Below are 9,627 nucleotides of genomic sequence, written 5' to 3' on the forward strand. Positions count from 1 at the left end.
AAGTACCTCATATGCCTAGATTTTATTCCTACATGTTTCATTCTGAGAAATTTTTGGAACCAGCAATGAATGTGCTGTCTGTAGGTGTTTCCATACTCAATTAGCAGTTTGGTAGTTAGCTGATTTGACTCCCCTGCTGAGGCACCATATTCTTCATAGGTCCTTGAAATGTGGCACCTGGTTTCACATGAGGGGGCATATGCTTTATACATTAGATTGCAGGGGGCAAGAATAATAGCTTAGCATCTGAAGTCCAAGATTAGTTCCTCTATGAAAGCTGAGAAAGCACTCAATTGATTCAGCAGTGAGAAAACTATTCCTCTTTCCATGTCTGTAAAGTGGGTGGTTGATTTCCACGAGCCTTGAAATCATGAAGGCCTGTATAAATCCCACATCTTTGTATACCAACGCTTTTTTTCCTTCACAAACTGTGATGACTAGCTATGGAAAATGCTTTTCTCCCTTCAGATATAGTTGTGTTTCTGATTTTTTCTGTGTATTGCGAACAAAATGTCAGAAGCTTGCTGCTTTGGATGAGCAAGACATTGCAAATGTTTCTAAAGCTGATCAGAAACAGATATTGAAAACAAATTTTCAATAGAAGGGAAGAATTAAAGTAGCTGTAGTATTTTCCTTTTGTTTACAGCTGTCAATGCAGGGCTGTCCATATTTTGACTCCATCAATCCAAACATAGCAATATTAAAATCCTCAGGTCCAAGGGAACCAATCCAACCGCCACCAAGTCATCATTCAGGAAAGAAATTTCCAGCTTCTCTTGCTGCCACTTTCCAGAAAAGTCTTCTAGTCAAATGTCTTTTGTAGCAGGTCTGGAATGTCAGCAGTTTACACATAAACAAATAAAGGGATTAGCATTCTCCAGTGACTGAAGGAGAACAAGGAAATGAGAAGAGGAAGGGAAGGGAACCATTTGGCAGAACATCCCATGTAGAGCTTGTCTCAACAATGCCTTTATATCCGTGTGTGGTGCTATCTCTGCTCAGCAATGCTCAGGATGCTTCCCTAAATCATTTCAAGTTAGCTCAGCCAGAACAATGCATCCACATCAGAAAAGCAGATGCTAAACAGGGACCACTTTGGGTGTAGCAGGTGTTAGTATGTGGGTGCAGTGTACATCCAATGATGTAATCTCCCAACCATTCATGTCAGATAAACACCGTGTTCTTCATTGTAGGCCCTTCCTGTGGGAAGTAACCTGATATCGTTAGTCTTGCTTCTCGCCAATGACTCTGGAGAGTCTCTGTTACTGTTCATCACCCCACCATGTCGAACCACTTGGTGAGCAGTGAGACAGCCTGGCTGGCCATGTGTCTGTCCTCAAAAGCGCCAGGAAGTGAGGACACGTCTCCGTTGCTCCACCTACCCAAGGTTCTTTTACCCACAATTAGCCTCTAAGTAGTGAAACAAGGACACTCCCAAACAGAGAGGGCTGCCAGTGCCAGCTTCACTTCATCGTATACACAGGCGCTCCATGGAAATCAGGAGCAACAGGAACAGATTCCCATGCTAGAACAGGTTGAAAAGATGCTAAGAATAGCCACGCTTTTTCAAAACAAGCATTAAAAAAAAGACTTCAAAAGGTTTCCTTGCCAGGTCCTCAGGCTTTGGTGAGGCCCTTGCTTCCTTCCTGTGGCATTCAGGAGCTTTTGGGGTTTCCTCCTGCAGCCTGGGAGGTTGCTGCTGCACAAGGCTCCCTTAACCTTTGGGACTAAAAACTTCTCCCATGGCTGACTCTGAGGAGAGGGCTACCAGGCTTCTGCTCCTGGTGAAAAGGCCAACTTTGCCCTCACAGTGTGAGGCCTAATCCAAACCCCACTGAGGCTGGGAAAAGACTTTTTGTTGACAATGTGGGCTCTTGAGTGCTTTCCTAACACCTGCGTGATACCCTGGTTTTAAAATTAAAGCACAGCTCAAGTTTTTTTGCCTTTGCTCCTCTTACGCATCGTTACCAAAGTGAGTGCATACAATGTCAGGTCATGATCTGCTCAGGCACTAGGTTAAATACCAGCTCTGGATAACTTCTCACAAATATTCCCAGCATCTCTTGGCCAGTACAGACTTGCTTATCTACAGGATGCCAGAACAGCATAATTGCAGTGATGTAAATAGCACCCAATTAAAATTAAAAAGAAAAAAAAGAGAGAGAGAGAAAGACATGGTACATAATACCTTATTCAACATCTAGGGGCTCCTGTAGGAGGGTATGAGACTAAGACAATCCCAAGCAAACCCCACTGTTTCCCTTGGCCTTCTTGCTGGTAGGCCAGATGTTCCCATGGGCAATGGGAGCCATCTCAGGGATGCTCTCACGTAACTCCAGTTCACTGCTCTGTGTGGCACGCTACCCCCACATCTCAGATGGTGTGCCCCTTCCAGACCCTTGCTGGGTCTTGCTCTGAAGCCAGGCATGGTCACACTGATTCTTAAATTCCTCACTGCTGCCAAGCTGCAAAATGGGAAATAGCATAGCTAGAGCAGGTGGTTTCTTGATCTGTACAGGGAGGTTCAACAGCCAGGAGACTTGACAGAAGTCTAAATTTTGGAGCATTATCTTACATGTCAGTGTCAATTTTGAGAGAAGTAAAAATAAAAACAAAACAAAAAGCAAAAAGAAAGAGCAGAAATATCTAAGAAGAGGCAAGAGGGAAGAGGGGGTCCGGTGTTGCAGCAGGTTGTACAGTGCTGTATCATAATGTAGTGAACTCATCCATACCAAGACTAGCACAGTAAAGCTGTTAAGCATTCCTTCAATTTTAAATACACATTCTCCTGACATCAAGAAAATGGAAGTGTGCACCTGAGGCTAGGTATACACTTAAGTGCTTTACACTGTGTTGATATCAATTAAAAATGCTTAGTCCATAACAAATCAATCCTAAGGAAAAGTATATAAAGACCCACTATAGAAAGATTACCCAGATTACAGAATGGAAAGCAAGATATAAATAAAGGTTAAAAAGTAGAAGCACATATTCAGCAAAAAAGAATAAATTAAGAGGAAGAGGAAAAGCAAGGAAGAAGAGCTCTGCCTTAGCAAATTATTCCACCCAGAACACCCACCCACATATTCTTGAATGCAATCGAGCTATTATTTATATATGACTAATTTTTCCCCCTTTTTAATGTATTTATAACCCAGACACAAAATTAAGCCAAATTTTCTTGTTTATCTTGGCAAAATTTTACCCTTTGCTTGCAAGATTTTTCAGTACAAGAGTAAAAAGTAGATCTTAATCTCTCTGATTTTATTTCCCAGGCCTTAGACAGGAGACACAGACCAGGCTCAGTCCAACAGAAAGACTACTTCCAATGTCAGTCTTGTCTGAATGGCCTCAGCACGAGCAGTGATGGAGTTAGCAAATGCCTACACAATGGCCGATTCAAGAAATGGAAGATGCTTGCTTTTTTTTTTCTTTTCTTTTTTATTTATAGAGCTGTGTTCATGTGCCTTGTTGTAGTTCTTTGTTTTTCTTTTAACACTAGTGATTTTGAAGACCCTGGGGAGAAATCAGGGAAATGCTGGGGAACATTCCTTTGACAGTAACTTTACTCCCTTACTTAATGCATGTAGATTTAAATTTGGAGCATAAAAACAATAGCATTTTTGTGGCTGGGTGCTTTTTAATGGAAGGCTTAAGCACCCAATTGCATTCAAAATTGGGTATCATTTTTCCCCCCTCTGCATTTGAAAGCATCATTTTGAATTTGCATGGGAGGCATCAGAAGAGGGCAAGAGGGCAAACCTTCTATACAAGGTTTATTTGTGGCTTTTTGTCAGTGCTCAAGCAGCCCTCTCTGAGACATTTCAGTTACTCAGTGGTTCCTCTGCTGAGTGACTCATCCCGGACCGTCACTTCGTTTGTTTTTGGCCATTCTCTGACAGGATCCCCATGATGGCACCTTTTTACCTGTCAAGGTAGTAGTCCCATTGCCTTCAAGACTTCCTTGGGCACCTTAGGGATAGCGATAACTGTGGTTACATAGGAGCATTTTCTTCCAGGCAAAGTGTAACCAAGTTGGCAAAGAACTCTGAAGAGTAGCTTTTAAATAACCAGAGAGGAGAACTTGTATTTCCTTACCAAGTTTGGACCAGATGCTTGGACATCTTTGTGTAGGTATGACTAAGCCTCTATGACCTTCCCCCCAAACTTATACTAGCTTGCTGCTGAATCCTGTTTTCCATTTCTCCTTTCATTTCTCTTTTGACCAAGTTTTCAGAATTCAGCATCCTTCCCCCTACCAACGCCTCTGTGCTCCCTGTCCCATGGCCTCAGAGGAGCCTGGTGAATTTGTGTGTTACTCTTTGCAAGACTATCCCCCCTCCAGCCAGCTAGGAGATAAGCCTGCATCAGCTACTTCTCTAAGGACTCTGCAACATTTTTTGCCTTTCATATTAGGTTTCCTTTAACCTCAGCTTTTGGTCTAAAAGCCACCGCAGGTGGGGAAAGAAAGGTACCATATTGAGATAACAAGATAGGTGTTTCCAAGTCCTCCATGAGTTGATCACCTAACTTATCAGAATAAGAGGACCTACCTGTGAAACCATCTTCTGTCGATTGCACTGTATGTTCATTTAAAGAAATAGCAGTAGTCTCCTATTTCGACTTTCCTCTGTGCAACTTGATGGCATCTTGAGGACTCTGGATCCGTATCCTGCAGAGAATATCCTCTTCACTCTGTGTCCTGTTTTCTATAGTATTCATTGCTGATGTACATACAGTGTTGTTAAGCAGGAATGCATTTCTCCCTACAAGGTCTTGTATGTGTGTTGCTGGGAGGATTAACTTTTACATGCTTGCCTAGGGTTAGTCAAAAAAACCCCAAATGTATATTTTATATAGTTGAGTTTGAGTTCTATATTTAATGTTTCTAGAGATGAGACAAAGAATATTAAATCCTTGAAGAGAAACACTTTCATCATTGAATTAAGTAGCACATTCTATATTGGACTAAAGGAAAAGCTGTCCATGGAGTAAACATTGCATTAAGTTCAGGTCTCTCCTACCACTGTGCCAGGCTAGACTTTCTTACATTATGTAAACTGATGGTGAGTGGAAATAAATTCAGCTATTTGTGGGAGAGATGCTTGAAGATTTAGAACAGGGATTTGATGAATCCCTATAACTATATTAAAAACAGTCTGACTGCAGGAGAAGAGGATTAATTGTCTGCTCCCTACATGTCAAGCTTGGTCAGTGGTGCATTTGAGTTAATGAAACTCCAATAATCGGTTTCCTGAACTTTTTTCCTATGATACAAGTCCTTTCTACATTGATACATTTTCACTTCGAAAGAATCAATACAGCCAAGTAGTAAAGGATGTCACATTAAAGCAGAGACAACAAGACCCCTTACTCCTATCTCTTGATAAATGTCTGTCCTGAGCAAGTGAAACATTTTGACCTGTTGGGAACACTTAAATCACTGTTGTAGCACTCAAGATGGGGATTTCAAGTGCTGCTGCTTTGGGGGAAACATCGCACAGCTCTCTGCCTTAAGGAAACCCATCTGCAATGTGACAGGAGTTATGCCAGAAGACAGACAGTGTATGCAAAGCTTAGAGAAGAATAGTCTGGATCCAAGACCAAGAGCAAACCACATCTTTTGGTTAAGGATTGACACAGGAGAACATGTCACAAGGCAGCTTCTGTCAACAATATTTCTGTTGCCTTTACCAAAGCATTTTCATTGGTTTGGTAACTTTGATACTGCACGATCTTCTCCTGTAAGAGAAAACCTGTCAATATTGCTGTCACCATGCACAGACATGTGAAGTGCTGTAAAGAAGAGTAGCCAGGCACACAGCTCTTTAGTACAAGCAGGCTGACAAGAAACATAGCTGTGTTCCTCCTACCTCTGCTGAATTAACAACAGAGTACAAACCCAAAAATAACTTTTCCAGAAAGAGAGAAAGGTCCAGTGCAACACCCTGAGCAGCTGGAAGCAGCAAGGATTGATGCAGAGGAGGAGAAGACACTGGTCAATATTCAGGCTTGAGCCATTGCTGTGTGAAAAAGCAATGTAAGAAAGATCTTTGCTCTTTAACAATGCTGAGACAAATAAATTCACAAACGGAGGGGAGCATGAGTGACTAAATACTGTATCATTCACTTGCAGTATTTATCAGCAACTTTCACATTTGTTAAAGTTAAAAACCAGTGAGGGAAAGAGAGAGAGGGGAAAAAAAAGCTTTCCTAGTAACTCAGTACTCTGAAGACTGAACGCTGAAGATAAGCTAGTCACTGCTGTGTGGTGCTGGGATACTATGTGTACTCACCCTCCCAACCCCATGAAGTTGTGGCAGTTAGCTAGCTGGGTCCTTCTTACTCAGTCACAGCACAGCTAGGTCTGAGCTACTCAACTTCTTACCACATCTCTTACCAGATGTGTTGGCTTGGATTGTTACTGACCCCAGATCTTCCTCTTCTCCCCAGGCAGCATGAGAACAACCCATTTTCCTTAAAGGCATAGGCAACGTAACAGTAAACTCAGGAATCTCATCCTTTCCTCTCTTTTCTGTTCACAAATTACAATTGACAGGCAGTGTTTCTAGGCTCAGAGGTTTTTCTTCTTTGACTGAAAAATACCTCAGAATAAAGCTGGAGGTGAAAACAGCCTTTTACAGCACTACCAAGTACACTCCCAGGGATATGCATACAAGGGCAGCCTTGCAGGAGGGCCAGTGGTCTGGCAGTGTACCCTCCTTGTGGATGTTTGAGGTCCTGCTGATATGAGAAGAATGGATTGCCAGTCTCCTTTGCTAGACTTGTCCATCACATCTCTGCTCAATGTACGACAATGTATTATACAGTGCGTACATACATACACACACACACAGTTTTTAATTTCCTGCCAGCCCTGGCCAAAGAAAACTTCCAGCAGCCGTGTGCAAGCTCTTCATGTTGTACGGAGCAGCTAGTGGGTTGCTTCAGCTATTCTGGGAGATCTGGTGTGCTCTCTTGGCAAACGGCAGAATCAGATGGACAGGTTTAGGAGCCTTTGCTTCTCCTGGAGAGACCAAACCTTGACTACTACTCCCTAAAAGACATCTCCTTTGTACACTTTTCACAGGAAGAAAAGAGGCCCTGAGCCTGGGGTATTTTCACAGAGCTGTGGGTAGGCTTCATGTCTCCCTCTGACCACATGTTGAAAATGGCTCTTACACATTATCAGTTCCTGGGAGACTTGTTTGTCTCCTTCAGAGGCCCCATGGTGAGGAGATAAGTCGTCGAGAGGAGGAGAGGGCTCAGTTACAAGGGAGAAATCTTGAAGGAAGGACCTAGAGCTGTCTGAAAGCTGTAAGAGGAGCTAAAGTGCCAGTTGCTCTTTTTAACAGTGGTAGTGAGGAGCTAGACACCAACACTGTCTATGAAAACCACAGCCTCTGCAGATGTGCCTTTCCCCTTCTGGTGTGGGTAGGCACGGGGCAGGTAGCACCAGCAGGCAGACAGGGGAACCACTTGCTTTGCAAGAGGAAGCAATCTGAAAACAATATCGACTAGGAAGAAATGGCATGCAAATGGTATGAGTGGGAAGTGAGAAGTTACTCACTGCATCCTTGTCACGTTACCCGCTTCCCAAATATATTTTTTCCCCCACCACTAGGCTACAGATGAATGCTCAGGGGCATAGCTCTTTCTAGTTCCTTCCTGAACTCTGTCTCCTTTGCGATCACAATCTGACCCTCTTACATCTTCAGGCTGGCTGTTGCTTTTTTGCAGAAGCTTTCCCAGAATGAGGCCCATGGGGGAAACCAGAGAGGAGTAAAGAAGAAGAGATACAAATATGTCAAAGAGCCCATCCCAGTCACTTCTACCATGGAAATGAAACCTTCCTTTGCTTGCAGGGGAAAGCAAGGCTTGAACTCTCTGAGGTCAGCAGTCTCCAGTACCACCCCTCTCTAAAATCACTACATATACATATATATGTATGTATTTATGCATGGATTATATACATATTTGCATACTGACTCCTCTGAGCTCCTTTCCCTGCTTAGCTTTTCACTTAGATAGCTGCTGCCTGACAGCCACTGTAAAGCAGCCCACCATGAGACTAACATGAGAAGGGAATTAAACAATACCGCTGCTTCAGGGGAGAAAGGTTACTTTCGGACAAATTCTTGCTGAAGCGGCAGGATGGCTATTCGCATGTGACTGCTGCTTGTGGCAGGGGTGAACACAAGGTTTGGTGCCGAGGAAAGATGCTAGGCTGCTTCGAGCACTTGGCTTTAGAAGCAACATGCCCGAAAGGATTGCTTTGGCTATGGACACAGGCAGTCTGAAGAACAATCTCAGACAGAGCTTGAAGATTGTTTTTTTTTTCCAAGACACTGCTGGTGAGCATAGGTTTGAACTGGCATATTATTTCCTTCCCCCCCCCCCCCCTTTGTTATCTAGGCACTTGTGGGCCCACACCTTCCTACAGCTTGCCTATCCAACAATCATTAATGAGTTCTATTCTCATTAGAGTCTAGTTAAGAAATGCAGAACAGAGATAGCGGGGTAGATTAAATGACTCACCTACAGAGACCATGGATGGTTCAGCAATTGAAAGCAGGTCTCCCAGTGCTCATAAAAATTCTTTCATCAGCCTCTTTCCTGCCAGGCACTTTGAACGTAATTAAGAGTAGAAAAGAATTTTCCAGTCACCTCAGATCCAAGTGTGTTAAAAATCGGGATCCCTGTAAAAAGGTACGATGGCAGAAAACAGTTCAAGATCACTTTCAAGAGCAAGTAGAGTCCTAGGAAAGAAAAGGGAACAAAGCAACATCCTTGTTTGACCAACCCTTCTCTCCCATTTCTGATCCCTGGTCACTCCATCATTTAAGGGAGCTGTCAGCATGGCATTGCTTGGGTCTGAAAGGCTGAACCCTGCTGTACTGAGGAGTGCAGCAAAGCATTTCTATAGTGTCTTAAGGTAATTTCCACATGAAACTTAGGCTTAACCCTGGGGCAGGTGCTTTCACTTTCTCAGTTAGGCAGTGGGTCTTCTTCCCCTTTCTTCCCACTCCTTGCCCCACTGTTGCAGGCCAATAACCCTGCAGTGAGACCTTGGACTTCAAGACTAGGTGGACACAGGCATCCTTTGGGACAAGATGGACCCCATTTTCCCCAGACTGCCACAGCAGCCCTATGAGGAAGAGAAACGGCTCTGCAAGTGCTTTATGTGTGCCTTTGCACAGACTGGTGTTCCCAGCCATGCTGCTGCTATGTGAGGTGCTCTTCTTGTCTGGAAAACCTTTCAGGGCATTCTCAAGAAAAGGGGATTTATTATTCTGATCCTACTTGATGTCTAACAATACACAAAATCCATACTATGTGGCCAACAAACCTAGCAGGTTCACCCAAGCAGCAGCCTGGGATGTACCTTGGTGTGCTGAGGAGACTTGTGGGAAGTTTCCCTTCTCACGTCTCCAGTCTAGATGGTGACAGCAATGTATCTATGATACACCCAAAATCTCAAGACAAAATAAAGGACGTATTTCACAGAACATGTAGTTTAAAGGTGGGACACCTTGACACAAGAATTTTAGATGCCAAAAGATTATATGTTTCAGAAGTGATCAGAAATGTTCATGGAAGAAAAGTCCATCTAGGGCTGTCATGCAC

The sequence above is a fragment of the Mycteria americana genome, chromosome Z, assembly GCF_035582795.1.
Source record: "Mycteria americana isolate JAX WOST 10 ecotype Jacksonville Zoo and Gardens chromosome Z, USCA_MyAme_1.0, whole genome shotgun sequence".
Classification (NCBI taxonomy): Eukaryota; Metazoa; Chordata; class Aves; order Ciconiiformes; family Ciconiidae; genus Mycteria; species Mycteria americana.